The 27,411-nt window shown below is 37.1% G+C and overlaps 1 long non-coding RNA gene across 1 annotated transcript in view; it reads left to right on the top strand.

Annotated features, from left to right (window-relative positions):
* The first annotated feature begins 2,890 nt into the window (after positions 1 to 2,890).
* Positions 2,891 to 27,411, top strand: part of LOC106916390 (uncharacterized) — a 31,226-nt gene continuing 6,705 nt past the window's right edge. Inside the window, exon 1 of the long non-coding RNA XR_001417978.2 lies at positions 2,891 to 3,286. This is a non-coding gene — a long non-coding RNA (uncharacterized LOC106916390). The remainder of the gene's footprint in view (positions 3,287 to 27,411) is intronic.

The raw sequence follows: 27,411 nt of genomic DNA on the forward strand, positions 1-27,411 counted from the left end.
ATCTGTTACAAAACAAAGTTCAGGTACACTTTCACCAAATGTTTGCAGTGCTTCTCTTTTCTGGGTCACAATAATCTACTTAAACATGCCATGTACAGTATCTAAAAATGCTAACATAGTGATACTTCTGTTTGACAAAAATGACTGTCTTCCTGTGCTGCAGCGCTTCAAAGAGCAGCTGCCCTGTTTTTTTTTAAATTATAATTATAATACCTCTTTTAAAAAATGAAAAGGTACCAGAAAGATGAGTTGAAAGTGAAATTTAGAAAGCAGAATTTAAAAAAATATATATTAGATATTGGTAATCCTGAGATAAGTAAACCTTTTTTTTTTTTTTTTGACAAAATAGCTTAACATGTGCAGGAAGTAAAGCTACTCAATCTGACAAATTGCACTTATTTTGTAAGGGTCATGATGACACTTTCATTCCAATGTGGATTCTCACTACATAAGCCGCATTGAAATGACAGCTGTAAAAATGGGCGTTTGGGATTAGACATTTAAATGGACATTCACGCAAACCAACATGTTCTTGGTTGTATGTTGAGTCCTTTGCAAGAGTCAAAGCAATCCTTGAACAGGTAATTAAATAAATTTGTCTGACAAGTAATAATGAACATTTACAACATGGTACATAAGTGTTTGTAGGTCATATTGCTCAATATATCTGTGGATTCAAGATATTTCATATTATAATCCCAACAATACAAATGGGTAGAGTGCTCCCGTTACATTTTAGTATTTTACTGGTACTACTAAACATTATAAGTTTGGAACTGATTATAAAGGCTTTCTGAATTTTTAACAGACAACAGAATGAGGCTCATTCCCTGAAAAATAGATTGGCAGAGTGTCTCTGGAATATTTCACACTTCTGTCCTCTGTTCATTGCATCCAGTTAAAAGTCCTTGATGTGATTTGCCAGCTAACAAACTTTAGCTACTAAAACATCCCACGTTGTCACTGGGGGAACATTCATCAATCGTTTACATACCATTTGTCAGTCAAAGACATAATGACTATGTTTAACCGAGCAAAGACAACTGTGTACTGCCAAATTTAAGTGGTGTACCTCCATCAACCCTGAAAGACAAGCACATAGATATTATATTTGACCTCTTCAAAAATCCCTTCTCTGATTTTCTTCCTCAATGTATTTCCATGCAAACCTACTTGAGTGTTGACGTATTTCACTCTCTAGGACATAAGTGGTACTGTTCAGGAATGAGATGGAGTTGCACATAGATATAGCAAACAAGTCATACTATCTGCATTCCACTATCTCACTCCAGGAACACAAATTTTCCACCACCACAGCTCGAATAGCCACTTTACTGCAATGAATTGGGTTCAAATACAATCTTGGCTATTGTCACATGTGGTTTAGAGGCCATTTCTTAATGGTGCACCAACTGCTCCCTGTCCTTTGCTCCCTGTTCAAGGCACTACATTCCTTGTTAAATAGGCCTATGTCTTTTTTAAGAGAAGAGAAACGCTTTTTGTTGAGGAATGCAGGGTGAGCAGGTACGAGATTATTGGGTCCTGCAAAAACAAGTTTTAGTGCAAAATAGCATGACAAAAACAGAGCAAGGCAGAAATTTACAGTTTAAACCATTATAGCTAAATCTATCACTTCTCTTTGTTTTTTATACTGTTCAAAGAAAATAGTTAATATTGACATTTATAAATACATTTCTGAAGTACATGTTTTTAGCATGGCTAATTGACTAAAAATAAAAAAAAATCACCTGTAGTGTCAAGTAATGCGGATTTCATGGCTATCCTCACTGTCATTCATCCACACCTGTAGAGTCTGAACAGCTCCCTCCACTGCAGGGATCTAATTTGTTTCCACTATCCGCCTTGGATAACGAGCATCCAGCTGTCAAGAGGCCCTGCTGGCAGTGACCTCTCTGCATGAACCCTTGAGGGTGACTGTGTTTTTGACCTGCTCTTTTTACAGACTGGCAGCTACATAAAAAATTGACCAAGAGCAATTGTATAAGAAAAGAGAAAAGGGAAATAAATATTGTGAAAGGATGGGGGAAGTTGACTGTGTCACTAAAGTATAATGAAAATGTCTTTGATGAGTGAGGGGAAAGCAGCAGCAAGGAAAGAGTTAAGGATATTGAGAGACTGAGAGCTACCTTATTGATTCAGAAAGACGACAGCTATTCAATATTATATAACAACAGTTGTGAGAGCAAAACCTCACCACTGGCAAAATATAAAAAATTTCCACTAACGTGGGTAAGACAGACGGACAAGTGTGGGGATGGGCAGGCAAACGAGGCAGTGGTCAGACAAAAGAAGCACTTTTCAGACCCCAAAACTTATTTTTCAAAACAACTAAACTATCGTAACTTTTTTTTCTCTCTTGTTGAAGACTTTTATGGCAACAACGATCTGCAGCTCAGCTGCCTTAGGAGAGCAGCGAGGGAGGCAGAGACCCCAGTGGCGGCTGGTCCATAGGTGGCGCTGGGGCCCCGCCCTATCTAATGTGGAGGGTGGGGGGGATGGAAAATCTAAATATGACCTATAAACATTATCAAAAGTTTGAATTGAGCAGTTTTCTCTAATCGTGTGCGCCTAAATGTAATCAGAATTATTTACACCACCAAGTAGGCTAACTCTCATTTAACGATACATTTTCCAGACAGACTCCTGTTAGTAATCTTCTGGGGCGAGCAACCCAGTAGGGTAACTACTGGGTTGCCCTACTGCCCTAACAATCATATGTGGTTGTTAGGGAAAGTAATAAACATTTGGCCAATCAGCATCGCTGAATGAAGTTAATGACCTTCGATACTTGGATCCCTCTGACTGTCGGTCCTGCATGGAAGATGCGGGTAAACCAGTAGGTGGCGATAATGTACACCAAATGATTCTTTCCAACCGCTAATAAAAATCAAGTAGAAGACGAAAAAGAAGTGGTTACAAAATTAGCTGCAAGGATTGAGTATGTGTGCGAATGTTTTGTGATTTGAAGATATATATATAAAAAAAATAGATTTCTGAATTACATCTCCGTCCAATTGATGGCAGTAATGCATAGCGTTTGCAAACTGTCAGAAAACGCCACAGAAGAAGAAGAAGAAGAAGAAGAAGAAGAAGAAGAAGAAGAAGAAGAAGAAGAAGAAGAAGAAGAAGAAGAAGAATTGGCGGGAAAGTTTTGTGTTGCTAAGGCCGAACAGGTTGGTGACAAATGTGATGATGGCGACAACGGCAGTCGAGGAAAAGCTTACTCCACCTTGAATGAGAATGCTGAGGATTTTCCAGATAGCCGGTAAGCTACAGCTGTTCTTCTGCGTGATTTATTAGTTTTAGCTGCCATATTATCTGCTCTTTTTTTGTTGTTTACTGTTTGTGTTCATGAGCTGATAATCAGAATGCTGCTGCGGTTCATGCGATTCTCTGGTTAGCATAACTCTAAATTGCAGCTCTGGATACATGCTGCTAAGATTCTTTTTTGACTGTTAATTATGCTCTTGTTATTTTTGAGTTTCTGCTGTTATTATAATGCTAATGTTTGGGTGATATAATATTTGCTCGGTCAGATGTGGTGTTGTACAGGAAGGAGCTGAAGTCCTGTTTTCTGACTCAGATCTATGAATATTCATATCTGTTAGATTTTGCTGAGCTCCTGATTGTCAGATACATTCTGGGGGTTTGCTTGGTGTTGTGGCTCCAGCAAAACCTGGTTAAGTCCTTCTGATTTTTTGGTTAATTTTATGTTTGGAGCTGCGGTTATTTAATACTATACTAATATCTTTTAGTTCTTTTAGATAGGAAGGGCTATTATTAGCCTGTTATTTATTAAAATTTCCCTTTTCATTTATAAGTCTACAGAGGGAAAAACTTAATATTACAATGTGTTCTGAATTGCTCCTTTAACCCTAGACATCGACTGCAGTTTGTTCGATAGTCCTCGCTTGTGTAGGACGATTCAGTAAGCTAATCTATTCTGATCTATCAAAAATGAAGGTATTCAATAAACACATGTTTATTGGGATTTATTTTGATTCAGCAAAGCTGCCCTCCAACTCATTCAAAGATTGTTAGTATTGATTAACTTAGAGCTTGTTACAAGCTCTGGTTTCAGATGCTGTATTTTGTTTCTAAATTATTTATTTATTTATTTATTTATTGATTGATTGATTGATTGTCAGGAATATGATTTGTTCAGCATTCCCCAGCAGGAAGATACAGAAGTAATTTTGGACTTTCATTGCTCTCTTTTTGGGATTTATTCTACTTTCAGAGTGAATTAAATTAATTCTTCAATTAATTTATTTATTCAATTCAGATCAGAGCTACTCTTATGTATTATGCAGCATATAGCAGGGTAATCCTGCTATATGTTACAGTGTCTCACATTATTGTGGACATTTTTTGTGAAGAAAGCAAAGCACATTGTTTTACAGTCCTGGGTGCTGGCCCTCGCCTGATTTTTAATCTTATAACACATCCTGGATCAGGGGATAAAGTTGTTGAGAAATACATAATCAAAATGTGATAAAATAAGATGTATAGTAGCACAGTTATTTACCACCACACAGCTACTCATTCTCACTGAGTGGCTCCCAAGATTGCTTTACATCAGATCCAAACATCACTAACTCATGTCATCGCAACAGCCGAATTCACATGGACGGCCATATGTTCTGACATCATTTAAATGAAGGTTCGATTTATTATCAAGCTAAGCCGAATTATTTGGATTTTTTTTTTCCACTTCCTCCCTCTCGTCGTCAGTTCCATCTCTGGTATCTTGTAGGAAATCTCTGTCCAATTTCTTTGTCTCTGCTGATTAATAATCTTGTCGGCAACGACTGATAATGAGAAAATAAAATCTCTGATGTAAAACTGTGAACATAATTTTGTTAATGCTTGTTTAGTCTCCCAGACGTGACTTGAGTTTTCTTGCGTTCCAACAGTGGAGTATTTTGTGATCTTTGTTTACCATCTGGCCTATACGGCTGGGCAGCACTTTTCTTTTTTTTTTTTTTTAAAGATCAGAGGGAGATGCAATCTCACCATCTGACAAAGGCTTGCATGTGTGTTATCCTAGGACTCCATATGCTCGTAAGCCCTGATAACATCACAGTTTTTCACCACCACTGGTCAACATGCAAGATGTCACCAAAACTTACATGCTATCTGGCACAGGGGCAGATACCTCCCCTACTGCTGCTCTTTTGTCACACTTCTTAGAAAAAGCAGCTTTGAAGACTGTCAGTTACCCTCTGTTAACAATCCCTATCAGTGTCTTTAAAATCCTTGGATTGTTGTCTCCCTTGGAGTTGGTCTCCCTGTTGCGCAGGCATCAAACAAATTATGTTGTTCCACATTTGATAAGACATTAACACTTGTGCCAGATGCATTTGCCAGATATGTTGTGGCAAAACATGAAGCGGCAAACAGTGTGGGAGCGGAGAGACAACAAAAACGATGGACAAAGACGATAAAACAGAAAGCAGCAGGACGCGGTTAGATTCAAGCATGATGGTAATTCTGTTAATAGTTAGATTAGAGAACGGGAGTACAGAGAAGCACTTTTGAAAGATAATAATCAAAACATAATTATGATTTAGTCTCATTCTATTTAAAGTTCTTATGTGCTTCCGTAGAAGGGACATTCTTATGCATTTATCCATTTGTGTATTTTTAGGGTCATTTTGTATTCACTTGTTTTGAACGCCTTATTGGTGAATTTAACATGTTATGTTTTGACTTTTAATAATATTCCTGCAGGTGTTTGGATATATTTTGCCATAAATAATCTTTAACACATTTGATAGCAACAATGTTGCCTCACTTATGCTTCTTTCTTGTCATATTGTTGCTACCATAAGCAGGTATAATTTTCTGCAGTTTAAAATGCTCATCTATCCTGAATTTTAAGCCAATAGATGGGGTCAAGTCGAGGCTAGAGGACAAAGTAATAGGTCGCATGAATATTTTAAATTTTGGTTTAGGACGCTCTCTAATTTGTAAAGCAGTTTTGTAGTGACAGAGACGAGCGCAGAAAGGTGTGCCACTCTAAGGAGCCTCACCCCCTGCGCACACACAAACACTGAAAACACACAGCAACTTCCACACTGGACAAGATGCATTCGCACACAAGAAATGCGAAATTGGTTATGATTGACTTTGCCCCCAGTAAATCCAAGGGACACTGGCCTGCTTCCCTTTCTGAGCTTTTCTAATAATGTTGGTCTTACCTGAACCTTATTGAGAGCATTCGGGTCTTTGCAGCAAATAATGGACAACCTTCATCACATTCATGCCGCTGTTTTCTGTGCCCTCTGCTATAGCCTTGATTATTATTGCTCAATACTATAGACAGTCACTTGAGGGTCACCACAAAATGAGCCACACAGATGATTAACTGGAAATGGAGGGAGCCTGACAGGCCATTTTTGAAACTGCGGTTGGGGTTTCAATTTGAAGACAGTATAAATGTTTTGAAGATAATAGTAGTATTCTGAAGCGTCACCCAAATTACATGAGACTTTGTTACAGTGGGAAACTTCAGCACCCGAAAGTTTAGGATTTGCATCCCTAAAAGCTAAAAGTGCGCCTGGTGCATTAATTGAGTTATCAACTCCACTATTCCTCAATTGCTTTCTATAGCAGTACTTACAGTCATGGATTGCACATATATATTTCTAGTGTACAGCTAATTTGATACTCGGCTACACTCATTTAAGATTTGTCATCTTGTTTTTTAGTTCTAATTACTCCAAGATTATTGGATGCAAAATAGCAATATGTTGACAGGATTAAAACAACACTTGAGGTCCCCCAGTGAGATATGAAAAGACCTCAGCTCAATATGTCAATAAACATAATATATAAGCAAACCACAGTGACCTGGCATTTTCAAGATGTTTATGAAAATGTAAGTCACCTGTCCTCCAGCCTTTCCTTTATTATTTTTTTCCTTTTTTCTTTACCTCAAAAGTCCCTAAGAATTATGCCAGTGATAAGGCTTGAAAATCTAAAAGGCACTTTAGCTATGGAAATGATGAATTTGTTGACTTATTATATTAAAACATTTTAATATACACACACGTTTTAGAAACAAAAAATATGCATGGTAAATTTTACCAATAGGCTTAAATATTATTTAATTTTCTTAGCCATGACATACTGTTGCAGTTGACAAATTCACCAAATCTTATTGGCTGCTTATAAAACTGCATCAATATGGGATTTTCATTGTCTTTACACTGCATGAACTGAGCATATCTAAAAGTGTAGAGCTTTTTGATTTTGAAGCATTTTATTTGATTAGGAGCATATAACTCAATTACTGTGATGAATGTGACTAAAACTTTAATTGTAACTTGCTTTGAGTTTTTGTGCAGTTCAAATGAGAATAATGACTCCATGTGGGAATGACTACAGTCAGTATAGTGCCATACTGACTGTGATGCTCCAAAGACATATAAGATAATATATGGGACGTTTCAAATAGCTGAACAAAGGCAATAACCTTTCTAGCTTTTAATAGAAGTGGCAGATGGAATAATAGTACTGTAGATTGACAAATGGGTTGTAATTAACTAAAGGTAGTAAAATGTAAAATTATGCTGGTCTTGGGACATTTAAATACATTTCGTTTTTCCAATAACTTCAGAATTTTTTTTTTTTTTTTTGAGATTTCAAAATAGAAGATTATCTTGTTAAACATAGCCTTTTCATTTTAACTTAATAAATTATAAAGTTAAAAAAACATAATTTTAAAAAGTCATGAAACTGTACATCATATAATAGAATAGCTGTACAGCTTTGTGGATTCATGGGTATTACAGCAAAGTGTGTGCGTGCGTGTGTGTGTGTGTGTGTGTGTGTGTGTGTGTGTGTGTTTGTGTTTGCGTGCGTGCATATGTGTGTGTGTGGCTAACCAATTTTGTGTGTTCATTGTCCTCTAAATGGTAGCACAGCCGAGTCTATCTACACTGAGTAAACGCACAGGGAGTTTCTCTACACAAGCCTGCCAACTCTTCTCAGCCAGCCCCAATGGGTTATCAAAGCAGACACTTGGCAACCTACTTTCCGAAGCAAAGCATCTGCCCATTCAGAGGCAATGGGGCTAATGTCAGACTCTATCATTCTTACGTTCAAAATGACCTTGGCATCAGCATGCACCACAGAAACTGATGCACAGGTTTTAAGAACAAGAGGGAGACAATATAACTGCAGATCAATTCAAGTTGCAACATAGGTCTTTGTGACAGCCATTACTAAAAGAGAGTCACCTTCAGTGCAGAGTGTGCAGAGGTGGCCATTACCTCTTTAAGAGGTTGGTTATTGATATTCTGCTCGGTTTGGACATGCTTGCTTACATTGCAAGTTTTGGTGTGGTGCATCCAATTGAAAAATGTGCAAGTCAAGAGAGCTATGAAGATGCAGCTTTGGACATATGGCATCTCGTATGTCAGTCTAGCACCTGAAGAGCACAGAAGTCATGACAACAGACAGGCATATCCTTATGATTTATTTGCAATCTGAGCAGAAAATAGCTATAATAAATGTATAAGAGAGGTGTATTTATGTAGATTGTGACTGCTAATGGCTCGCCTTTATTTTCAAGCAACAAATCCGTCTTCCAGAGAACTACATTTACATTCACAACTTCAGTAAACAGCTGTCATAAGAGAAGCACTGCTATGAATCCTGCCACAGCAAAGGTCATGTATGTTGTCCTGTCTGTACTGAATATGTACCACACTGACAGAATTAAAAGATGACCCTTCACAGCTGTATTTGTGTCTGTGAGTTTTTCCTTAGTGTGAGGAAATTTACAGTGATGTTCTCCAGTCTGAGAAAGACTTGGCAAATAATTTTTTGATTTGACTGGGCCCCTTTATATGACTCTCTGACTGCTGTCTGGTATTTAGAGTACCTGACAGCCAAGAGTACAAAAAATATATCCTCTCCCTTTTGTGTCATATTTTAGCAGAAGACTTGTGACGTCATTTCTTTTGCCAGCTCCCCTAAATGTTTCAGAGAAGTAAAGGTCAGGCAATGGTAGACAGTTTACTGCTTGGTGTTTTGATGACAAAGCTATTGCCATGAGATGCAAATGATGAGAAGATACACTTTTAGTTGATGGTTCTCCATACTACAGGCACATTTCTATCAATATCTACATGCTGATTAGGTATCAAAAAATTATGATGCAATACGAGATGATAGTGGTCTAAAATGCATTACATTGCATTAATTTCTTTACGTAATTACTATTTTTTTTATTCTTTAAGTACTGAACCTTCAAATGGAAAGCCTATCATTCAAAGATATTTTTAAAGAATTTTAGAACAAATTTTAGATTTTTTTTTCTCACTTTTAAAATTTTCTCCAATGTAGTTACAAAGCCATAATGCTTTTTAACGGCTATACCTTTTAGATCTGTGTGTTTCTTCATGCAACTTCAAATCTGACGATATGAAAAATGAGGTAATATCAAACGGTGAACACATGATGGGTGGTGTGATGTTGCGTGCAGAGTAGGCGAACTTGAGCTTGAACTCAAACTCACTTTCAATCCTTTCATAGCTGCAAGCAGATCTTGTTTATATTTGACTTGTGTCAATTAAATCCTTTATGGTGACGGAATCAGTAAGTTGGGCCGTTTTTAGAGGATGGTTGCAGCTAAGCAGGAAAAGAAGTGTAAGATTTTATTACTTTCTGTGGTCTCTATTGTATGAAATAGCCTTGCTTAAAACACTCATAAAACACCAAAAGCATCCAGGTTTCCTAATTGTTTTATGCCCCTGAAGAAAACACACAAAAAAAACATGCAACTTTCAAATCAGTCGTCACTTTTTCAAATCTAGCCATTAGAGCATATGGTTCCTTCTCATGTCCTGCAGCTTGTTTACATATGCCTTTCACAATTAACTTATATCTTGGTCTCAGTAAATAAACCAAGCTTAAAGGTTAAATGACTCGCATAAGGTTAAGCTTAGATTTACAAGTCAAAATGTTCTTTTTTCAACTTTTTCAGCACCCAATGGTTTTTTTTTTAAAGCTTGTGGTTTTCCAGGTTTTCCAGCGACAGTTCAAATGCTATCTTGTTCTTAGTGTAGACCTTCATAAAATTTTTAACAAACATTTTTTTTAGTTTTTGAGTTTCTAAAAACTGTTAAAGACACCGAGTTAAGGCAGTCATTTTGTATTAGTTGTGCACATAGAGCCAAAGTGAATAGTTGGTGTGAAGTAATCAACTGCTCACAATCCTATTTGCATGCATCACCTGGATTAGCCAGGAAATCTGAGAAGTGAGCCACACTAAATGTTTTGTATTTCTCCTCCGTGCTAACGTCCAGTGGCTCCTTTGCAACAGCTCCCCGGCGTCTCGGGCCCCGTCCCATGCTACACCAGCAATCTGTTTTAAATGAACTGTTTATGTTCCTCTGACACCTTTGGTGTTATTTTAATGGCCCTGAAACCACAGAGCAATATCGTCAAGGATTATTATACCTTTAAATCACCTTTGAGAACCTATCTGAGTGCATAGGAAGTCCATTAATCATCTGTGCCAGTGTGCGGCTCAAATTAAAGACCGAGCATTGCACTTACAGACAGAAAAAAGAAAAACACTGCATTTTTAACACGGGTTCGTTTTTTTTAATTTATTTATTTTTATCCCCAAACACATATTCTGCTATTCTTTGCAACTTTTTAAGTCACAAATTGGCATGGCAACTTACATAGATTCTAGCCTACATCAGTAATAAAAGAATAAAAGAAACATGAAGTCAGATCGGGCAACCTTTTGTGAGTTGAAAACTTAAAGTTAACATTAGATGATGTTGCCAGTACTTCAATATTTTCAAGTTTTCAACAAAATTAAGATGACATTCCATCATCTATGTAAATGCTTGCTCTATGGTAGCATTGTAATGAAATGAAAACAGTCAGCCGGGAGAAGTCTCACTTAAGAGGCCCTTTAGAGAAACGAGCAGCAGCCTAGAAGCTTACACAGACAGGGTACATGTACGCAACTCATATGGCAGTTGCTGTAGGACAAAAAAATAATTTCTCAAATGATCTACAATCTATGTTTTTTTTAATTGATTTTCTATAAACATGTTAAATTCATTATTTCCTTATCTGCTAAATGAATAAACAAAAGTCTAAAATGCAGCCGTCAATACCTCACAACAGCACGAGCTCACTGGATTTTAATTTGCCTCAAAAAATGGGACTTTGGAGAGACATCATGAGCAAAGAGCCTTGATGGAAGACGGAGCCAACCGCAGTCAGCCAATCAATAAATCAGCCAAAAGGAACACCATGCCAACATCCCTTTAATTGCCTGATCTTCGCTGAATGAATCAGGTTTTGCCTAAAGCTTTAACGAGGTGCTGAATTTCACTGCAGGGATTGTAACACAGGCAATTAAAACGCAGATATAGCCAGGCCCAGGTGGACTGAAAGAGTGAAAAATAAAAGATGGAGGGAGCAAGAGTACAACACAGTATAAGTGATAGACATAACTAGGGTCCTTATGCTGAGAAACATAGAAGCCCAAAAGTGAAAAAAAAACAAACAAAAAACGCTGCACCCTATCTTTACGTAGATTTCTTTTTTTTTTTTTTTTTTTGAAACAAAGCAGGGTTGTTGTCTCCAGAAATGTATTTGTTGTGCATTTAATCCTGTTTTGTTTTGCAGAACCTTTTAGTTCCCAATTACCAGTCCCATAAGAACTTTATCATATCTCATTTGTCTCAGTGTTAGGTCTTCCAGGAATTATGTTTTCACTTGTCTTATAAGGATAGATAAGATAAAAAGGGAGTCAAAATAAATTGGGCTACTATAAGCTTTTGTCAGGATTTCCCTAGAGACAAGACTGAGACTTTAAGATTCCATGGCCAATGAACACCAGTGCGGTCTCCACTTGTCAAAATGTTCCCCACAAAAAAGAACCATCCAAAAATCTTGCAAATAAGCCGTTTAACTGCTTTCAAAAAGTATTCACAGAGTCCAAACTTTACAGAAATAAGAGCAGTCTTTAGAGGGGTTGACAGCTTGGAGAGATCGGTCTCCTCAAGCCCAAAAGGTTGGTGTGGCAGATCACTAGAGGCCTCTACTTCAATGTTTGCAGAATACATACTACAGCCTGTCCACGTAGAGCTCTATAGGTTAATAAAAAAAAAAAAAAAAAAAAAAAAATATATATATATATATATATATATATATATATATATATACTGGTCAAAAGCTGCAGGGTAAGTTTTTGTTGGAACAATATTTGTTCATTACTATTGTTTTATGTTCATTTGCATGTATTTATTACATTGATTTGATTTATTATTTACTCATCTATTCAGTTCTAGTTTCTTATATTTACAGAATGGCGTTTGAGTAACATGACATATATAGTGAAATTTACACATGACAATTCATGGCATGTGGGAAGGCTAAGTTCATAAGTTCATTTCCTGTTGGAGACAAGACCTGTCTGTAAAGAAAAGGAGCCATTGTCTAGGGGTTTTGCGGAGCTCAAAATTCATCCATCTGCCGCCCTACTTTTGTTTTACATGCATATAAGCTAGATCAGTTCCTGCATGACTTAGGGAATGCTTGTGACCTACTAGCTCTGTGCAACTTATTGCATTTTCCCCGTGCCACCAAACAAAATCTAAATTCTTGGTTGTTCCTTTTGACAATAAATTGTCCAACATTTATATAAAAGTATGTTGTTGTTGTTTTTTTTTTACTACATATGTCTTAAAACTTTCACTGTTCTATGACAGTATAATTTGAGACCAATACATTGTGAAGGAATCTAGCTCTTCAGCCTCTTCCCTGTGGTCCTACTGCTATCGACGGAAATGCACCGCTTGCTCAGAATCAACCAATAAGAGTTAGGAGGATGATCTTGGCACTGTTAATCACCATCGTCTATATGGTGCTCACACCTTCTTCCTTGTGTTCTGCCGGGAAAGCGCTAGTTTTCTTGTAATGACAGGTTGTTGCACAGCTGCATTGCATGGTTGACAGTTCTTCTAAGACTCTCCTCCTGGCTTGAATGTGTTGTCTATAACGTAAAGGAAACCAAACTGAAACAAGACAAAGCATTAAAGCAAACTAAATTAGACCAAATCAAATTTGTGGATTGTCTTCCATGTGGAGCAGTCAGGCTTGAATAGGAACTGAATACCTTCCATTGTATTAAAAGTGAGACCCATGTGCAAATTAATTTCAGCACTGCTGTTTGCAGAAGCTGCAGTATGTGTGCGGCTACATACATGTAGCCATCATGTAAGAATTCTATATCAAGTCTAAACATTTGGAAGAAGCAAATATTTGGTTTTTGGTGGCTCAGTGATTATCCTTCTGGCTGCAAAAAGACTTCCATGTAACATATAGACATCTTCTTCAAGTTCTCTCCTGTCTCTCTTGTGTGCATCTCTCTCAGAGATTTACTGAAAAAGTTGCTCAACAGCTGTTCTTTGTCTGCATTCACGGGTGTGCAGCCTCCCTTTGCTCGCTTGTGTAATCCATGTCCCAATCCGGCTCTTGTTTCCACTGTGTCCCACTGTGAGACATGCCTTGTTTCTCTTATGTTCCTTTGTCACCAGTTTTGTGACACCGTTGTTATTTTCACATTCCCTCTCATTCCAGCTTTTCATTTTTGCTTACATATACTACATCTCCCTTTATTTTCCAGCCTCATTTCTATCTCCTGTCCCTCTGCCTGTGCCCTTATTTAAGACACTCCTTCTCAACCCTCAGTGTCTAATAACTCAGTAATGGCACAGCTGCCCTGGAGAGCCCCAAGCTATCAGCTTTTCATGGCTCTAATTGTTTTTCTACTCTGCTGTTACCTGTAAGACTACTGTTGAGTGAATACAAATTGACCACAGAAGGTAACAACGCTGAGCACTGATCCAAGACTAATCTTACACATCCTTGGTGGATGTAGTCATAAGAGGAAGCTAATAACACAATGTGTGTGTCTGTGGGTGTGTTCTTAAGGACCAGAAAAAAAAAATCTGTCATCTCAAGCCTTTATTGCCTTCTTATCTTTGTGTTTGCTGTGACATACCTCGTTCTATTCTTCTCCAGCTCCAAACCCTTTCTTCCTTCTCTCATCCAGTCTACCATTCTCCAGTTGTCACCATTCCTAATAGTGAGGGATTAACATTTAATATACTCCCTTGTCAAGGATTATGGACGAGGTGACACATTTTCATTTGGAGGTCTCTCAATCAAAAACAAGCATACAAGCACAACAGATTGCATTATTTGATCTGGGATTACTGTAAAGGGAAAAAAATAATCTCAAATGATACAATTATGTTTCATGTAAGCTGCTTTTTATTCTGTTGTGCATCAAATGGTTTAAAGTATCTTATTCAGATTCCTTTGTGCATGTTAAATTCTCAAAACCATCCTGCATTGAATCGTAGTTCTTTCAACACGTGACAAAATGTCGATTTGTCTCTAGAAATAAACAGAAATATGTTATTTACTTTTATTGTGTAAAACTAACAGAGAACCCCACTGAATAACATACTGTATATCGTTGTCTTCTTTCCTTTGTGTGCATCTCCTTATTTTCCCTGTGTTAGATCAGCACTGGTGTCAGGCTGCATAACAACGTCTAACAGCCTCTTGACACATCAAGCATGGATTTCACACCAGTTTTTGTAGAAAACCACACCACAACAAAACCAGCCAAAGTGCTACTTTATATGGGCCAAAGGCTAATTAGCTGGCCTTCAGCCACTGTCAGTGACTGTCAGAACCTGAGGATAATCAGTGGCTGTCAAGCAGCCTCCAGTTACTAATACTGGTCAAAGAGTCATTGTAGTTGCTCTGACTTTCTGTTTCTTTACACCCACCCCTCCTTTTTTATTTTTTATTTTAGGAGTAATTCACAGGAGTAAAATTTAAAATACCATGAAAAACAGTTTAATCAAGCTTCACATTTTCTTTCAAGTTCTGTCACAAACTGTCTACTCCAAAACATCCTCCTTGTTGTCTTTAAACTATTTCTGGACAATAAATGTTCTCCAAAGCCATAGTTCTGAAATGTGTGCTTACTTCATATGAAAAATAATTAAAATCAGCTGTGTGTAAAATTACTAAAACGGTATGTTTTCTTACTAGAAGGAAAAAAAAAAAATACACAAAGTTTTGCTTGTATCTTGTCTGACAAAATCCGAGGGTGAGAGAGACCAGTATGAAATGGGATAAAGGAGAAATAATGTGCCAGCATTTCTCAAAAACAGCCTAATGTATCCGTCTAAAACACGAGGCTTGGAACAAAAGCCTATGAAATCTGTATTTCTCCTGTCAGAGATGTCACATTTTAATGAAGAACGCAATACAAATGATGAGATGTGGCAATAGCTAAAATGTATTTCCATTAGCAGACAACCTCAGTGAACTCGGCATGTGTTTTTCTGAGCTTGACGTGTTTTGTATGTGAGATGTGTTTGTGCGCTCAAAGTGACAAACGGATAAATGGTGAGTGGAAAAAGAAAAAAAGAAACGTATATATATATATATATATATATATATATATATATATATATATATATACCAACTTAACTGGTTGTGCCATGTATATGTACTTGCACATGTAAAAGTACTCACACAGTCTCGTAAAATATGTAGAATGCATGTGTTTGCCCTCAGAAACCCCTCTGATATACTTAATCCTACATCCAAAGTCCAGTTAATTTTTGGAGCCTGTCTACCACAAGTAACGATGGTAGCTGTTGCCCCCACCCTCGATAACAGGATTTTCCTCCATCAGAGTTGTTTTATCATGACTCAAGCTGTATTACAGGGAGATTAGAGAGAGGCTTGGAGACTGAGCCATGAACCTTCCAGCAGATTGAATAGGGTGAAGTTGTCTATACATAGATTCAGTCTTCTCTGCCTAAGAAAATAGTTACTCAAATCTGTCTAGTTATTGTATGAAATGACAGCACATTTTTAAACACACAACTTAACTGGTTGTGCCAAAAAATAACATTGAGCTTTTTTTAATTGTAAAAACTTTACTTGGATCCAGTAGATAATATTCTGGGGTACAGGAGATCAAATGCTTTTGGAGCTTTTCTATAAAGTTGTGTCTGTCCGACTTGGTAAATATTCTTGTGATAAGAATTTCAGAACCCACAGGATTTAATATTTTAGAATTTTGCAAGGGATAAAGAGTTCTTGCAGTGTTTAGTTTAGGAATGTGACTTCATACTTTCACATGTACATAACCAGTTGTCTGCATAATGTGCATCTTTGCTGATTTAATGCAGGAGCTATGGATAGTATCTTCTCTGCTTTGGATTTTTGGGTCAATTTAATCATTTACATTTTGCTGTTAGTTGAATTTGCAGAATTTTCCAGCACACATTGGTGCACCCATTTCTGCAGTCACTGCAATGCCCTAGCAAGGTGCGACGGAAGAGACAGACTGAGATTTCATATTAGGTGTGAAAGTAAGGAGTAGGCTACAGAACTGAAATGCACTACTGATAAGGATGTACTGAACTTTTTCAAGTCATTTCTATTAATTAGTGCAAAATATGAAATCAGTGGAGAGAAGTCCTACTCAAATGTCTTATTTCCAGCATAAAAAAATATACTTTAGAATTTCTCTTGAATGATTAGTTTGGTTTAACCCTTCTAAAAGCAATAACATATTTGTATTTGTAAACTCTTTCAAAAGTTCAAAATGGACTTGAAATAAGTCAGAGCACCCCACCATATGATCACATGCTGAATACAAGTGGAAACAAATACCTATATGTTAGTTTTCCAAGGGTTGTTCATTTTTCTTTCAGAGAAAATGTATAAATATTATTTGTATCGATACATGTACAAAAGCTTTCAAGAGACAAGTTGTCTGGTTAAATGCATATGAAACTTGAAAAATCAGCAGACATGATTGGTCTTGATAATAGTGGATGAAAATAAAAGAGGGCTCCAAAGTAAAGTCAAAATAAGTATACTTGAGTAACTCTGGCATGAACCAAAAAAACAGCCAATAATTTTCCAAGCAAACTCGGATGTAAAAAAACAAAAATAAAAAATACAGCCTTTCTTTAGCATTATTTTTAACCCTGAGAACTATATTCCAGTTGACTTATTTTGACTGACTTTATCCTGACCATCATCTTTTAGGTTTTTCTCAGAAGGTCTTAGTGAGCTGAGGTTTTTGCAACACATCATATATACAGTTTATTTTTTATTTTTTTTCTTGCGTATGCTAGAAAAAGGAGTTGTTCATTTTAGCAGATCAAGCCCATTGTTTGACGTTTTCCAACAAAGTGTTATTGAGGCTTCTTTGTATGTACACAATATCATAATGAAAGGTTTCCCTCATAGCTGATCAAAAAAGTTTTGCTTTAATTGATCCCAGAATGTACCTAATAACACTAAAAACTCCTGAGAATAAAAAAGTTACGCTACATCTTTTCTGAAATTTACATTAGAATTACAAATTTTATTTTAAATATGTGACTTTGTAGCATAACAGATTGGACAAATTCTGCTGTGTTTATGCACCAGGGTTTCCATTTCAGATCGGTATAATCCCTTGCAGGCTTCTTGCATCACCTGAGATCTGCCTCAAAGCAGTGATATGTCATTCAAAACAGAACATCTGGGCTTTCATCTTGCATTGTAAGGATATTTGTGTTTGCAATCAAGGCTGTAATTATTAAAATTTGTAAGAGTAAAAATCAGGATGATCGTAGGGTGGTGGCCTTCTCTTTGTCATATATATATATATATATATATTTATATATATATATATATTAGAGATGTGCCGATCAGGTTTTTTCCTGCCGATTCCGATCACCCATGAGGGCCGATCACCGATACCCGATCACATAATTATAATTTTTTTAATCATAAGCACTACCGGTTACATTATGTGGAAAAAGGAACCATGAATTCACCTTAAATTAGACAAAAACTTGTTTTTAATAACTTTTTCCAAGAAAAAAACAAAACAGGCATTGTGCAAATTGTACCTCTATTGATAATACTATCTTTAACAGACTGATAACATATGAAGGCTCTGAAGAGGCTAAATAATGCAAAGAGTCAAAATTAAACCTCTCAACATTGCCAAAAAATTCAAGTATAAAACTTAACATTCAAAGGCAAATACAGGATCCATTACAATAAACAATCCTGAGTTACTGAATAAAAACTTCCCGATAGCATGGCGGCTAGCTGATTACTGCTAGTTCTGATTGGCTGTTTCTGACTGAACGGAGTAATTATGCAGAACAGGGAGGAGGCAGAGGAGATCGATTCTTTTTCAGAGATTATCTGTCTCATGTTAGGACAACTAAAGTTTTAATACGTATATAAACTTTATTGTTTTAAGTTAGATGCTGCAGCTTTAAGCAGAGGTTCGGTGTGAAAGTCACTACCAGGTGGAGCAGAAGCGAAGCTCCGTCTGTGAAATATTACTACCTGTAGCGTATCAGCGGTTCAACAGGAGAGCAGAACCAGCGTCTTACATCGCAGCTCGAAGACTTAAATAATTTTGCAGGTTATTTGTTTAGCTTTCTGACCGTCATGCTAATCCGGGTGATTGTTTGTAGCTGTGCGCTGCTTTACCTGCTATCTGATCCTCCGTATGTCTTTTTTACTGCAGTGAGCCTTTAATGTTCTTTTTCCTGAACTACTTTATTTATAGCATATACATTATACACAGTCAAAAATAGTGATGGCGCTGTGTCAATTGACCATTAACTGGTTGTTCATACACAAGAATGTAAATAATTCCCCACAGAACATTGGGCCAAAATTCCTCCTTAGTAATGTAAAAAAACAACAACAAAAACTAATTGCCAACAATCACAAACACTTGATAGCAGTTGGTTTATCAGTTTGAGGTGTGAATTTATTTGATAAACTGAAACTGGAGAAACCTGGGGCAATAATTAGGGAAGTGTTTTTTCATACCACTGTGGCCCACAGTACATGTAAAGTTTGTTAATGCTGCACTTTATTTCTTCCTGCAGCATGTTGCAAATCAATGCAGAAAGATGTACGGATGGGGCCGCAAGAGTTTTAATCGGACTCCCTGCTGTCTGTGGGGTATTTTTCCAACTCTTTTCTCCAGTGTGCACACAATAGTTGCATCAGGACCGTGAATTTGCTGGCGCAGACTGAATTTGTCCACTAGGGATTCTGTTTTCATTATAAAGATGCACCTGCAGGGTTGATTGAAAGCTAGATTTTATAGTTAATTGTAACTCCACTAATATACACTTCTGAATGTAATTCCTGTGTGTAGCAACCATATTTTGCTACTCATTTAGATCATTTACTTTTTATAATTAATTATATTGACTTTTTTTTTTTTTTTTTTTTACTTTGAAACCCCCTGAGTTTACTAGCATTCCTCGTACAGACGACTGGTACTACATGTTGAAAATCACTACGTTAGTCCACCATCGTTGGTTTTAAGCTTATCCTCTTGCTGCTTCATAGTCTTTTGCTGCACCACTAGCACTCAAACTCCTTTCTTTATTAGAGCCCTCCTTCTTTACCTTCATTTACTTACCTTCCTTGAACTCTGCTGTTGTAAACTCCTCAGCTCCTCTCTTGTCCTTTTATCTCATGTCTCCTCTGTTCCAGCTTTTTATCCTTTGCTGCTTCCCTTGCTCTCTAAATTAGCATAGAGAGCCGGAGGTACATGGTTTCTTACGTATTGATCTATCCATTTTTAATGGCCCTATGCTTCCCAGAGCAGGAACCATCTTATGCAGGTTCCGTTGGACCAGTGACGCTGTCAGGGCTTGTTGGCACTCCATGCTTCTTAGAACAAGAGCAGACGACCTTGGAGGTCCATTAAATATGCTCCCAGGGGAAACAGACTGGTCCATCAGCCATGGTCCCACATGACAATGAGAGACAGTTTTTTTTTTTTTTTTGTACTGAATGTAGATAAATAAAATGGAGGGAAAAAACTGACTGCATAGGCTATGCAGATAAAGTTTTTAATATTGTAATGAAAAATTCTCTATGATATAAGTTTTAATATCTGCTGTGTAAATGAGCGAAATTCACACAACCTCCCTTTTTATAGATGTGGATTTTTCTCAGTCATACAGCCTGTCAAATCAGACGGCAGCAATTTTGACTAATCAGAATTTCACAGCATGCTTATCCTAACTGAGCATTACTAATAAGAAGAGAAACTCAATATCCACTTAGGACCATGAGATCACTGGAGGTCATTGGAACATAAGTAATGAACATTCAGCGCTCACTTGAAATTTTGGACCAAATTAATTCTTATCTATATCTATGTTTGCTTAAAAATATTTTTTTTGTTTCTTTTGTTCTTTCAATTCATATTCTAATACCTGCAGTGTTATAAAGATGTAAATAATGAGGACTTTTAATAGTAAATCAACATGTGGCAATGTCAATTAGATAAACATTTAAACGTTTGAATGCAGGTGAACGTCTTGTCACAAATGATAAATGTGTAGCTTTGGGAAAGTTTTATGTTTCTAGTCTTTCAAAGTAATTTTCTTAGGAGATTATTTTATCTTTTGGCAAAATATGTTTTATCATTTTGCAATTCCTACTATTCTATTTGTTTCATAAAAATTTTTTGTAAGCATAAAAATACATAAACTTTCAAATACTTGGTAACAGAATGTAGAATATAAAGCTAATGTTACTAAATAAAATATTATGATGGAGTAGAGACATGAACTTAACATGTTTTGTGGTAGTATTGTGATAATGATAACAGTGACAATAAGAACTATTTATTTTATTCTATTTTAGGGAACTGTATGGTTCCTTCTCCATGGCAAAACTGTTGGTTTACCAATCCATCTTTGTTCCAGTCCTCACCTATGGTCAAGAGATATGAATCACAAATCCAAGAAAAAGACCCTGGATACAAGGGGCCAAACTGAAGTTCCTCTGTGCAGTGGCTGGGATAGGTATTACATATCAAGTAAGGAGACCCATCGTCTGGGACAGAGTTTCTCAATCTTGATCCTCAGGGACCAATGCCCTGCATATTTTAGATGTGTCTCGGCTCCAGCACATCTGTTTACAATGATAGCATCAGCTATTAGCTAGCTCCTGCATGCCATTAAGTGCTGCAGAAACTTGTTAATCACCCACTTATTCAGGCCAGGTGTGTGGCAGAAGGGGCAACGCCTGAAAAATGAAGAAAAGTGGTCCTTAAGGAGTAGGATTGAGAAACATTGATCTGGGAGGAGCTCAGAATGGAGCTACTGTTCCTTCGCAGTTAAAGGTGTCAGTTCAGGTGGCTCAGCTTCTGATCAGGTTGCCTGCTGGGCATATCCTCCTGAAGTTTACCACGCATGTGTCACTGGGAGGAGACGCGGGTCAGAACCAAAGTTGTCAGTTAGAGTGGATTTAAAAACTGGACCAAAGTGCATAGGGAAGTTTTGGTAGATTAAGGCCCAATTTTCTTGATGAAATAAGAAAACTCTTAAGAACAAGGAGGACAGGACATGACACACAGGTAAAGTAATAATGTTCAAGCTGAGGGGAGGCGAATAATAATCACAAAGGAACTTAATCAGACGGTACAAACCAAAAAATTGATAGATGGAAATGACACAACAAACCTAAAAATGATTTCTTCATGCATTCATTTTTCAAACATATTTGAATTTGAATTGCATGGTATTGTGTTATTGAAACTGTCATGACTTCATGACTGCAATTTCATAGAAAAGGGTTGTACAAACACACAAGCAACTAACTACATTCACAGATTTTCAATCAAATTGTACACCAATATACTGCACGAGGGACTGAAATATAAAACAGTGCACACGCAGCTACACACTTTCAGAAAAGGTTTATCTATGAATACAACTAAATGCAGCATAGAGACAACATTTCTAGCGCTGAGCTCAAAGCGGAGAGCAACCCCCAAGGTTTTTACCCTTTCTGACAGCGAGTCAGGTGGGTCTGTTCTCCAGCTGCTAGCTCACAGATAGCCAGAAACTCGCCTAATGAGATCACTGCCATCCAATTCGGTGAGGGTCAGCGCTCATTTCGAGCAATTCATTTTTAATTGGTCTCGAATCTAATCCATTTCATAACGCCTGCTCTGGAGCTCATCTCGCTTGCTGAGTGACACTGAACAATTCCTTTGATGTTGGTTTCTATTAGATATTAGCCTAAAACGATGGTATTACTGTTACTGTTGTTTGGTTTGTAGCTGGTATTGATGCTGGAGATGAACTACAATGTTGTGAATAACACAGTGCTTTTGCCAAACCTTTAGAGTAAATACTATTGCTTAAATTGAATGAATGAACTTGATAAAATATGAATATGCTTCTTTTGTGTAAGTTTTTTCTTTTTTTTTTTTCTTTTTAAGACTTACAAACATAACCTGAAGTAGGACTAAAACTGATAAATGCTTGGGTTGTTTCCAACTAACTACACAAAACTGAGCACTTAACCCAAGGCTACTTAGGTAGAATTATTCAAAAGTGTGCAACTCTTTAGGTATCGACCTTGGTCTCCCTCTCTTCACCAATAATACAAGACTGAATTACTTATTTTTCTGTATTTTAATAGCTAATTAAGTATTTTCACCCAACTCTCTTTTTTTCTGGATCTTTCCTTCTCCTCGCTGTATGGTGTGCTTGGAAGCTGTGCCTCCCTCTTTGCCTCCATCAAGATGTCACTTCTAATTTGCTGTTTGTGCTGACTCCATCCCTGCTAGCAATCAGCGAAGAAGACATCCATTACTCTTTGTCGTGACAGGTCCCCTCAGACTCCCGCTGGACCTTAATGACACCTGACAGAACACAGGTTTACTACTTAGCAAACTGGCCCCCTCAGGGACGGCCTATGGGGCCCATTTAACTAACATGTTCTTGCATAGATAACAAAGAACTGACATGGGGAAAGTAGCAGAAGATATGTGCTTCGGAAATGTTTCACATAGATTTCAGTATTTTGATCATTAATAAGTCATTAATAGGATCATTAATAAATGACTAGTGTGAGCAAAATAGCTCAGACTATATAGCTAGTCTGAGCAAAAACAGACTAACATCGGAAAAAGCTCAAGTTGTATTCTTTGGGGAAACCTTCTATATTTCTTCTCAAACTTTTAGAATCAATTTTAAAATAAACAAACGGAACGTTCTCACAGACTTTGCAGGAACAGGTTTTGGTTCGCTTGGAGTTTTCTTCGTGTGAACTCAGAAAGTTACAGATATACAAATTCATCAACTGATTCAGACCAATATTCCAACTAAACACATTCTGTCTGTATGTGCTCATCTTGTGTTGAGGTAAGGAAACCTCAAGACTTTTCATTCAGAGCAAAGTTAAATTGTAGGCGAACAAACGTCCTGAAGGTTATTACAATAGCAAAAGATCAATCGCAGGCCACGCTAAGCAATCTTAGTTGGCTCATACATGCAGGCCATAACTCATCATAAGGCCTCCTTGTAAAGCTGTGGTCTGGTGCCAGTACTGTGAGCTAGTTGTTTACAAAAGTTATTTGAGCCCATCATATCACAATCATTACGAAGTCTTTGAGAGTCTCTTTCCATTAAGATGTTATATTGTTCATATCAATAAAGACTTTTTGTTAGTGTTGGCAACTTGATCTAGCCAAAAGCAGAGAAATGAGCCGTGAATATGCATTTTAGAACTGACTGCACCTGCAAGGCCTGCCAACACTGTAAATAATGCAGCCAATGGTTTTGTTTATGAGGTCTTGCTAGAATGATGTGGTTCATTTAAGGACATTAAAAGAGCAAATCTATCTCTCCTGTCTTGTGGTTTTCGTGCTGTTAAATGTCTTCAGCAAATGCGAGACAAATATTTTGTTGGATTAACGTGAGTAATATCACTTATTTTGGTATTTGTCTTTTAAGAATTGGAATATTAACTCCTTCCAAAGCCAGGGGCCGTAATGGGTAAGAAATACTTTGCCTTGTTACAAGCTCTGCCTTGATATTACACTAATGGAAAAAATAAACAAGCATCGTGTAGTGCATTTTAAGAAATGCTGATTTTCAAAGAAGCTGAGTACATATTTGTCATGTAAATGGTAATCCTGAACTCTGATGATTGATCTAAATCTTTACGCCCCAGGCAGCAGCAATAAAAGTCCTGACCTCATTAGTTTATTGCCTTTGGGTGATTTACTTATAAGCAATAGCTTTAGGTTTGGCATAGTCCCCCTGTGTAAATATGTTGGTGTATTTTTTTCTTAAACAACAAAAAAGACAATGCCTGTTTTAGACACGTTCAAGGCACCTCATAAAAACACTAAATGCAAACAAGATTTATTAATATACAAAACTTTTACATTTTCTAAGTTGAGGCAAAATGTGAGGAGACAGAATATCATAAATTAAGAGCCGATTGGGAGCTGAAAGAACCGGCTCTTCTTTAGGAGCCGTGGCAGAAGAGCCAGCTCTCTGAAAAGAACAAAACACTTCACTAGAACGAGTAGAGGAGTCTCTTCTCATGGAGGTTTGAGTTTGACAACACGCCCAGATGATTGGTTGCCTGGGGACATTGGCCTGCACTCCATGTAAAGGCCTTTTGGACCACCACTATCTTTGCTTTTTAAAGCACGCTAGGCTTTGCGCTGACTTTGAGAACATTAGTTGTGCTAAAGCTTGAACGAGGCACTTTACAAAGAAATTGTTTCAGTTCAGTCACACACACATCCCAGTTGATTCTAGTAATGAAATGGTACAGTAAGCTTAGTTCATGATTCAAAATAGTTTACAAAATTTTTGTCTAAGGGTGAACTACATCAACTTATTGGACGTGGTTGCTTGAAAAATGTGTGAAAGGATGGCTTTCACACATTGATGGTTCTTTCCAGAGTTGCTCAAATGAGGAACCGTGGTGGGCTAATTGGATGCTGCACATGCATGTTTACCACACTTTCATATGTGTGTAACATTTATCAAACTTATGTTAAAGATACATTTCATATTGTGCTGTGGTTTATTTATTTTTCTTTAGAAGAGTTTGATATGTTTTATTTTTTTTGTGTGTGTTTAGCTGAATGTGTCTTAATTTTTATGACCCCTTACAAGGATATCAACCTCTCCAAGAGTTATGAGAGCCTCTCATTTCCGATCAAAAAACCTATACTTCTTAATTGAAAGAAGCTCATTTTAAAACTAAACCTGCCAGGGGTACCAATAGTTTTTGGCATAATGTGTGTCTTTGTAGTGCTTTTGATGAAATAATTTCAAGCAAGATCTGACCATATCTTCTATTACCCGCTGTTGATTTGCCATCGATTTTTCCACTTCACACACTGAATTGCATTTGCATTAGCACATCATAGAGCCAATCTAGCACGTATGTTTGAAGCCGTAGGCGCCACTGTTGCCATTTAGCTTATTCGATGATGTTGTGTGTAAGCAAATATCTGTCTGAGTAAACAAAGGGAAACAGCAGCAGATTAAAGACAGTGTTTTTTTCTGCTTATAAAGCACAACAGATGTGTCAAAAGGGCTAATGTATCTCTTACCAGTGTCCTTGATGAGGATTTTTTTTTTTTCTCAATGATGGAGGAGTGAGGATGAGGAGATTAATGGCAGTAAAAACAAGGTTTAGCACCTTCATACAAAGGATGGTTGCCAGCTCATAAAGTGACTCTACACCTCGCTGCTGCCTCATAAATCCTTCTGTTATTGCCATAGATTGCTAGTGGCACATCTCCCAATCTAGAAGAATGCAGATAAAAAGTTTAACTCATGTTTTCAGGATGTATTCTCGTGTATTTGAAGACTGTGAAAGCCCCTGTGCTAAACCTTCCCCATGGAGGAGTTCTTAAATTGCATTCTCGTTATATAGCTAAGAGCACACTGAATTAAAAACTGAAGTGCTAAGAATCGTCAGATATATCATGAGTTGCACACAACTGGCCCATGCAACCTGCTCACCCAACCCAAGCGGTCCACTGGCATGTAAAATTTAAAAACTAAAGTGCCTTCAAATGGTTGTTGGCAATGAAAATTAATGGCAGCTCATGACAGTAAAGCCACATTGCACCATAAAAACTCCGCTTCGGATCCACATTACCTTCAGGGCCCAGTTTTTTTTCTGTAATTTTACGTTCAGGTCTGTGTTGCTAAATCCCAGTGGCTGTTATAATTCTGAACTGGTTGTCATAAAACGTGAAAACTGAACATTTTCACATTTTACACCCCTTTGTGGTCTGTATTAGGCCATGCTGTGCTGTTTGAAAGATCAATGGTACAAAAAAGACAAGGTAAGCAAAAAAAAAAAAAAGCCTCATCCAGATTTTTTTATCCTCGCTAAAACACAGCATTGAGAACTGACATTTTACTAATAGAGTTTATTCATTCTCACCCTATATTATTTGGAAAAGGGCTCTTTGTATTTTCCATCTGTTATTGTGTGTTTGATGAATGAGGTTGGCAGTGTGAGAGTGGTTTAATTATACACAGACCGCATAACCTTAGACATTAGCACAAAAGCACTTGAAAGTTTATTCTACCCTAATGTGTATCAGATATGACTTGCAGTAAAACAATAAAAGGACATTTTTTATTGGACTGTAAGTGAATTTTAGCATTAAAATGTAAGAAATGAATCTGTTTAAACTATCATCCATTTTGTTCATGACTCACTAATAGACTGAACAGTGTCAAGTTCAATGTGATGTCATTAAAAAATAATTGATGGATGCAATAATTGAGGGTTGCTCCTTTAGTGGTCTGAAATCTAGGTAAAAATTGATGCAAACTGCAGGAGGACATTCTAATACAAATATAAATATAATAATCCACTCTGTTATCTTTGTATGTCAGATCAAGCATCAGCAGTGATGATGATGCATTAATCTCACCTATCGTAGATTATCACTGACTTTGGCATGATAAATGTACTTCTTTTATGGCTTACTGTAAAACCACTGTTTGCAGATTCTATGATCATCAGGTGGCACAGACAGCTGTGAGTGGATGAGTTGAATGGCAGCCAGGAAAATAACATTCACACTTTTATGAATCCTGTGGGTAAAATGGCCTGTGGCAGCAGTGGTGGGGTAGAATACAAAATGAAGGACATCATAGCCCAAACCTGGGCTGATCTAATGAGTATTTAACATAGGAAAACAGCACAGATTGGGGGCCATCGTTGTGGGATACAGATGAATTACATGAAGAAGTGGACAGAATATGCAGTGGGAAAATGAGTGTTGAATGTCTCAACAATTTCTAGACAAATTTATTTCTAGTATTTCTATTGATATTCAATTCTTCTACGATGCCCTTACTAACCAATTAGTCCACTCATACAAAGAAATTGAGTCAAATTAATCCACAAAGGAAGCTACAATGGAAAATTGGAATGACACAGTACCAATTGTTAAACACAATTACATAC

Source organism: Poecilia mexicana, unplaced genomic scaffold, assembly GCF_051168715.1.
Source record: "Poecilia mexicana isolate PSO_F unplaced genomic scaffold, ASM5116871v1 scaffold_3, whole genome shotgun sequence".
In the NCBI taxonomy this organism is placed as follows: domain Eukaryota; kingdom Metazoa; phylum Chordata; class Actinopteri; order Cyprinodontiformes; family Poeciliidae; genus Poecilia; species Poecilia mexicana.